Genomic DNA, 8,231 nt, shown 5'->3' with positions numbered 1-8,231 from the left:
GAACCAGCCCTACACTGGGAGTTGGGTAATACATACAATTCTTTCCAAGTAGATTACTTTACATTGCTCTAACATGTTCTTTTCATTAGTGCACTGCTAAGCTAATCAAAAACTCTACACATGTATATTACCTTACAATAGCAGCACACACTACAGCTACCTGCAAAGCCATCACTCTCAAATGACTTAGTGAAAGGAAATAAAAAGTGGAAAAGTAACATATTAAGAGGAAATAATGGGAATTAGAAGATTCATGCAGTTCAGCTCTTTTAATCAGTCAGCCGGCTTGCTAGCAACAAGAGATAGTTTCCGTTGAGGAAGGTCCTGTGGAGTGGGAATGTGGTCACCAGTGACCTCTGTCTTATTTGGGGCTGTAGTAGGAAGTTGCTTGTTCTTCATTTTTGCTTTAGCCATGCTGTAATCCCCAGAATCAAAATCTCTTTGCCCTTTCTGCAATCATTTCCTTAAAAAATCTGAACCTCTGGGCTTTTGTCCCAGATGAGGATACCTTGCTTTTAATCTTGCTTCTTCAGTTTTCTCTGGACTAGTTACTTTATCTTCCATTTCCTTCTGCTTCTCCACGGAGGCTGCCTCGGGGACTTCTGGGGACATACTTCTTGCTCCCTCTTACCCTGCTTCTCCAGCTCTGCGACATCCTGAGAATCTAATATTTTAGACCCAAATACCTTCCTTTGCTTGAACGCATCAAAAAATGATAGTCATTTTTTTATTGAAGTATAGTTGATTTACAATGTTGTGTTAATTACTGCTGTACAGCAAAGTGATTCAGTTATATGTATATATACATTGTTTTTAAAGAATATTAAAAAAAGAATGTATACATCTTTTCATGTTTCTTTACACATGCAAGGTAGCAAACTATTTTGCACTTTGCTTTCTTCACTTAACAATATATCCTGGAAATCACCCCATGTCAGTTCATAAAGTTCTTTCTCATTCTTTTTTGCATTTGCATAGTATTCCACTGTGTGATGTACCATATTTTATTCAAGCAGTCTCCTGCATGAGCATTTAGTTTGCTTCCAGTATTTTGAAATTACAATGTTGTAATGAATAACCTTGTGCATATATATTTTTATCTTATTGTAGGTCTATTTTCAGGGTAAATTCCTAGGGATAGGATTACTTTACTAAAAGACAAATACATATGTCTTAATTTTGTTAGACAGTTCCAAATCTCCCTCCAAAAGTATTGTACTACTTTGCATTCCCACCAATAATATATGACAGTGACTTTCTCTATAGTCTTGCTAATAGAATGTGTTGGCATATTTTTCATTTTTACCATCAGATTGGAAAATTTAATCCATCTATACACTTAAGTTTTGTTTATAAGAGACTTGCTGAAATAAAAATTAAAAATTGAAAATAGAAGAAGATATGCTAGGCAAATGCTAAGAAAATAAAGCAAATGTATCAATATTAATATCATATAAAAGAGAATTCAAGGTGAATAAATTAATGGGACAAAGAGAGATACATTATGGTGGTTTTATCCCCAACAAGGTGAAATAGTCATGAACGTTTAGGCATCTAACAAGAGAGCTTTGAAATATATAAGCAAAATGTAATAGAAATAAAAGGAGAAAGTTACAAAATCACTATCATGTTAGAAGACTTTAGCATACTTCTTAATGGTCAAAAGATCACATAGACAAAAAACAAGGAGGTATCTTAATTGGGGTTACCCAGAAGGCAGATTTTGAAACAAGGACTGGGTATGGGTGGTGTATCTGGGAAGTGACCCCAAGAATCACCTCCCAAAGAAATAGGGTGCAACTGCTGTGGGCAACTGGAGTTCAATCCTTCTAGGAACTCTCTAACTGTATAGAACAGACCTCAGAATTGTTCCACCACAAAACAGGGAAGATGGGGCATTTATCTATTGACTTTTGTCCTCCTTCAGTTGAGAAGTGTCCTTCATCCTTGGGACATTAACTTCCCATACTTTTAGGTTGCATCTGTACAGTTGAGAAGCCTTCTGTAGCTTCCAAGAAAGCAATAGCAGAGAAATGCTGTGATTTGTTCTTGCTTCAGCACATTGTCAATCATACATTGAACTTCTACCATGCTGAGCTGAAGTCAGGTAGATCCAGGGATTTGGCATGGTGCATCTTAAACATTTGCTATGGGAGAATTACTGAAGATTTGAATGATATAAGTAATCTCCTATGGTGTGTTATGGGTTCACTGTTGGTAAGGTAGAATGAAGCTGTATCTGATGAACCTTATATACCATACTTAAAAAGTAAACATTATCACTTTACAATGGGAAGCCATTTCATGTTTTAAGCCAGGGAATGGCACAGTCAGATTGTGTTTTCAGTATACAACTCTTGTAGAGGATGGTTTGTAGGGGGGCAAGAATGAGGGCAGGCTGACCAGTCTATTGCAATGTCCAGAAGACTGAGATGAATAGGATTTGACCTAGGACAATGAGAATGGAATAAAGAAGAAAGATTTGTGAGACAATTAGGAGCATAAAAGACAAGATTTAGGAAGAAGAGTTGGGAGAAGAGGTGGTGAAGGTAACCAGTTAAACTTGGAAAACATTGGGTTTGTCTTTGCAGCATCTTAATGAGGTACATAGAAGAAACATAATGATGTGACAGATTAGAAAACTGTGGTCCTTGTATGAAGTTGTGACATGCCCCAAATTACATAGCTATTTAGTTGCAGGCTGAGGACTAGAACCCGGGTTTCCTGACAGGCTTCTAGTCTTGTGTTCTCTCATTCTAGCACTATGCCCAAACAAGCAATTGACACATTATGAAGGGTACTAACTGCTCTTCTCACTATCTATCTGTAAAGAATATTTTACCCATTGAAACACATGACTGTATCCTTAAAAACTGTTTTTTTTAAAGCTGAATGTAAAAAAACTTACATAATTATACTCTAAAAATTTAAAAAGGTGAAGAAATTTCTCATAGAGAATGAGGAGTCTAACAGCAATGTTGAAACGGAGAATATTAACTGTGACTATAATATAACAAGACCATTTTAACAAATCAGAATGTATATACATCTGGGTATTTTCCTAAGAGAAAAACAACATTTATTCCATGGACAGCACTGTCACTTGTAAACCTTTTACTCCTTTTTGAAATTGCTCCTAAGCCAGTTTATGAGTCATAGAAGGAAAATTAAAAAGAAAATTTATAGTCATATCTCATATACAGCTGATGGGAAATTTTTAATCAGTATGCAGCTAGTACTTGTGGTTATAAAAGCTACAGATACGGGAACTGATTCAATGAAAATGATTAAAGTGCACAATTAATTCTGAGCGAATTAGCAAATACCTAGTCTGGGTCAATGATAAAACTGTTTTACAAGAAGTTGGCATAGAACCTAGCTGAGAAATGTGCTTAAATGACACTTCATCGTATGATGGTGGATGGAAAGGGCAACTGAGCTATACAAAAACCCTGAAGGCCGACCTTGTGAGATGAAAATTCCTGAAAGTGACCCTTAAAGCAAGTAGGCTAGGAATTATACCTGTATTTTGCTGAACTTTTACAGATAGCATCACACTAGAGATCAGAGAACAGTGAATGGAGTGTTGTACTTAATCAGCCTTAGATTTTGAACTTAATGTCTTCACTGTGATGCCCCCACAGGGTGCAAAGCAGTTTTTGAGCTATAAAGGAACTACCACTCTGGGTCTCCTTTGGCCATGAGGAAAACGTTTTGGAACTAGATAGAGGTGATGACTTCACAACACTGTGCATGTACTAAATATCATTGAGTTGTACACTTTAAAGTGGTTAACCTTATGTGAATTTTGCCTGAATTTCAAAAAATGAGCTACGACTTTGTGAACAATTTGCTTCAGGCACTTTGATTGGCCTTAATATCCAGCATCTCACCCTCCCAGCAACCTCTGAGATATACATTATTATCTCCATTTTGGGGATGAGGATCTGAGGTTCAGTGAGGTTAAGTGTTTTGGCTAAGGTAGTTTAACAGAAGAGATGGGGTTCAAACTAAGTCTATCTGATTCCAAGATTTGAACTCCCAGGTTTGAACATTTATATAAGTCCATAAAGGGGGTAGTCAGTCACGCAGATGTAATAAATCCTTGAAGCAATTTAACTAAATATGAAAAGAGGAATATGCCTGTTGAAATTTTCTTTCTTCATTTACAAAAGTAGTACAATCCTTTTGGAGAGAGATTTGGAAATAGCAAACAAAATTAATACATATGTATTTGTCTTTTAACAAGTAACCCTCTTGACTGAGAGAAAAATGTACAATCTAAAAGTAGAGAATTATGTTTCATTTGGTGGACTTACTGAGGACTTAAGCCTGGGGTAAGCCTCTGAGGGACTGTTCCAAAGAGGTAAGGGAGGAGCCAGGAAATATAGGAGTTTTTGTTAAACAAACAAATATGTAGTTGAACGTTAAAAGATTACTGCTAATCACAAAAATAGACATCTCAAATTAATAATTTTAGTGTCTTTCTGTGTATGGGAAGATGCAAGAGTCTGGGCTCATTGAATTTATTCCTTTGATATGCACTTTCACTATCTAGGGCCAGTATCCTGTTTTTCTCCATCCTGAATTCCCCTCAGGTGCACTGGTTGGGGGTTGCAGTGGCTGATGGTTTTATGGCTGCAACATCCTTGGCATTCTTTGTCCACAAGCCAGTGTCATGGAAAACAGAACTAATGTGAGGACTTCTCATGAGGAGGATTTGGTTACTGGAACTGGATTATAAAGTAGAAACTTATCTAGGTAAGAGCTCATTATTTAGACTAGAATATTAGGTCAGAAAGAGGTTGGTAGGAAGGCTGACTTTCGCTGAGTGACTGAGCTGCGAGTCCAGCGTTCTTTACATTTCCCCCTGCCTGATAGACGGCTCCTAGAGATGAGCAAGTCTGAGCCTGCATGTCTTCGCCAAGTGGCAGAAGCTGTAGGAACTAAAATGGAACTGCTCTTTATACCTAGAAGCTCACATCCAGGAAACACTTTCTCTAAATGGCCAGTTCCTAAATTCCTCCTAGGGCAGAGAATCCACAAGGCGGCCCCCCAATACTTTAGTTCTTCGCTGTTCTGTTCCCTCTGGGTATTTACAATGTCTGGTGGAACAGGACTATAATATCATGTGCTTCCTATATAGGTTCTGCCATCTGACATATATAACCTAACCTAAAAATAGTCAATAAAACTGTGAATTCAAGGAATTGTTACTTCTCCAAGTTTCAATTCTGAATATAATATTTTCTTAAATAAATAGTACAGACAAAAAGAATAGGCTGTATTCCTAAATCTCCTGCAAGACAACATGGTAGAGCAGAAAGTACATTAGGCTTTGGAGACAGATCTGGATTCAAAATCTGCCTCTATTTACCAGCTGTGTGTGACTTTGAGCAAGTTATGTATTCTCTCTGAGCCCATTTCTTCCTCTGTAAAATGTATATGCTATTTGCCTCAGGGTTATTTATTATTTAAAATGATATTATGGGGACTTCCCTGGTGGTTCAGTGGTTAAGAATCCGCCTGACAATACAGGGGACACGGGTTCAATCCCTGCTCCAGGAAGACCCCACATGCTGTGGAGCAACTAAGCCCATGTACCACAACTACTGAGCCTGCACTCTAGAGCCCATGAGCCACAACTACTGAAGCCCACATGCCTAGAGCCCGTACTCCACAACAAGAGAAGCCACTGAAATGAGAAGCCCCCGCCCTGCAACGAAGAGTAGGCCCCACTCACTGCAACTACAGAAAGCCCACACACAGCAACAAAGATCCAACATAGCCAAAAATAAATTAATTAAGAATAAATAAATAAAATATTATGTATCACTATATACACAACAATGCCTAAGATATGTACTCAATAAATGATAGTTTCTCTTCCCTTCCCTCTTATAATAGTAATCTTAGAAAATGTCTGATTTTACAGTAAGAACTCAATAAGAAAACAGAGAAAATGTGGTAGGAGTAGATAATATTTCTGAGAAAGAAAAAACAGGCTCTGACATCCAGGAGCTGCCCTGGCATTCACAACTACATCTTGGTATTCTCTTCTTGAACATAAACACTCTTACAGATCATGAACACTAAATAAGGCCACTCTGTGAATACAATGTGTCAACACCAAAAAAAGAAAAAGACCACTATGTAATCAGGTTCGAACACACACAAAATGTAAATGTGGTCTGAGTCACAAAAACGACTAACTATTCCCCTATTCTAGCTAATATTAGTGACTGCTGCTTCTGTACGTACCATTTACAGCTTTACCCTCATGCTAGTCTTCCCTTCTTCGAGGTAAGATTTACTGAGATATCCAATCATGACATTACCTCTACTTCCTGACAGCATCTATATCCAGAGAAAAGACCTCTTCCTTGAATCCTTCCCCCGATCACCTAACATGAACCCAAATCCTATATATTAAGTCCTTTCTAAACTCTTATGGTGGGGTGGTCCATGGATCCCCATGACATGCATTCTCTCTCCCTGCAACAAACAATGAAACCAATTACAAGTGTGTTCCCAGTGGCCTTTGGCTGGAGGGCATTGACATAACTGATTATGCAGTATCAACTCCAGGGTCTGAATAATTCAAAAACACCTCCATTCTGGTCTTTCAGTATAAGTTCCTTTTCCCTTTGCCCTCAGCACACACTTTTTTAAATTACTTATTGCATTTAATCTAAATATTATTAAGATATATCAGGTTATTTAATCTGTACAGAAGACACTCAAAAGCTTCCTTAAGCTCTGCTGTAGCTTCCTGTTTCTTTGCTTACATAACAGATTGATGTCTGGGTTAGTGATTAAGAAGAAGGGCAGAAGATGGCAGTGTGGAAAAAGACAAGGAGTTAGTGTCTCCCCACAACTAGGGTGCCTGCTGCCACTGGTGTGGGACCCTGATACCCAAGGAGATGGGAGGAACCCCCAAGTGAACCAGATCTTGGTTCACGAGCCACGGGTTGGGCCAAAGTTCCTATGGTAGGAGCTCTGAGTCTGAACCACTGGACTAATAGAGAACCTCAGACCCCAAGGAACATTCCTCGGAGTGAGGTCTCATGGAGGTCTCCATCTCAGCACCCAGAACCAGCTCTATCCAACAGCCTACAAACTCCAGTGCTGGAAGCTTCAGGCCAAACAACCAGTAAGACAGGAACACAATCCCACTCATAAAAAACAAGAAAAAATGAGACATCAAAAAAATATGTCACAGATGAAAGAGCAAGGTAAAAACCTACAATACCAAATAAATGAAGAGGAAATAAGCAATCTACCTGAAAAAGAATTCAGAGTAATGATAGTAAAGATGATCCAGAATCTCGGAAATAGAATGGAGACATAGATTGAGAAAATACAAGAAGTGTTTTAACAAAGATCTAGAAGAACTAAAGAACAAACAAACAGAGATGAACAACACAATAACTGAAATGAAAAATACACTAGAAGGAATCAATAACAGAATAACTGAGGCAGAAGAATGAATAAGTGAGCTGGAAGACAAAATGTTGGAAATAACTGCCGAGGAGCAGAGTAAAGAAAAAAGAATGAAAGGAACTGAGGACAGTCTCAGAGACCTCTGGGACAACACTAAATGCACCAACATTTGAATTATAGGGGTCCCAGAAGAAGAAGAGAAAAAGAAAGGGTCTGAGAAAATATTTGAAGAGATTATAGTGGAAAACTTCCCTAACATGGGAAAGGAAATAGTCACCCAAGTCCAGGAAGCGCAGAGAGTCCCATACAGGATAAACCCTAGGAGAAACACACCAAGACACATATTAATCAAACGAACAAAAATTAAATTCAAAGAAAAAATATTAAAAGCAGCAGGGGAAAAACAAAAAATAACATACAAAGGAATCCCCATAATGTTACTGGCTGATTTTTCAGCAGAAGCTCTGCAGGCCAGAAGGGAGTGGCAGGATATACTTAAAGTGATGAAAGAGAAAAACCTACAACCAAGATTATTCTACACAGCAAGGATCTCATTCAGATTCAGTGGAGGAATCAAAAGCTTTTCAGACAAGCAAAAGCTAAGAGAATTCAGCACCACCAAACCAGCTTTACAACAAATGCTGAAGGCGGAAAGCTTCTCTAGGCGGGAAACACAAGAGAAGAAAAAGATCCACAAAAACAAACCCAAAATAATTAAGAAAATGGTAATAGGAACATACATATTGATAATAACCTTGAATGTAAATGGATTAAATGCCCCAAACAAA

The 8,231-nt window shown here is 38.0% G+C and overlaps 1 pseudogene; it reads right to left on the bottom strand.

Moving 5' to 3' along the window:
• Nucleotides 1-273: 273 nt before the first annotated feature.
• On the bottom strand, nucleotides 274-612 carry LOC132481547 (cAMP-regulated phosphoprotein 19-like; annotated as a pseudogene).
• Between the last annotated feature and the right edge of the window lie 7,619 nt (nucleotides 613-8,231).

This window comes from Mesoplodon densirostris, chromosome X (genome assembly GCF_025265405.1).
Source record: "Mesoplodon densirostris isolate mMesDen1 chromosome X, mMesDen1 primary haplotype, whole genome shotgun sequence".
NCBI classification, from domain to species: Eukaryota; Metazoa; Chordata; class Mammalia; order Artiodactyla; family Ziphiidae; genus Mesoplodon; species Mesoplodon densirostris.
This window is presented reverse-complemented; position numbering and strand designations above follow the sequence as displayed.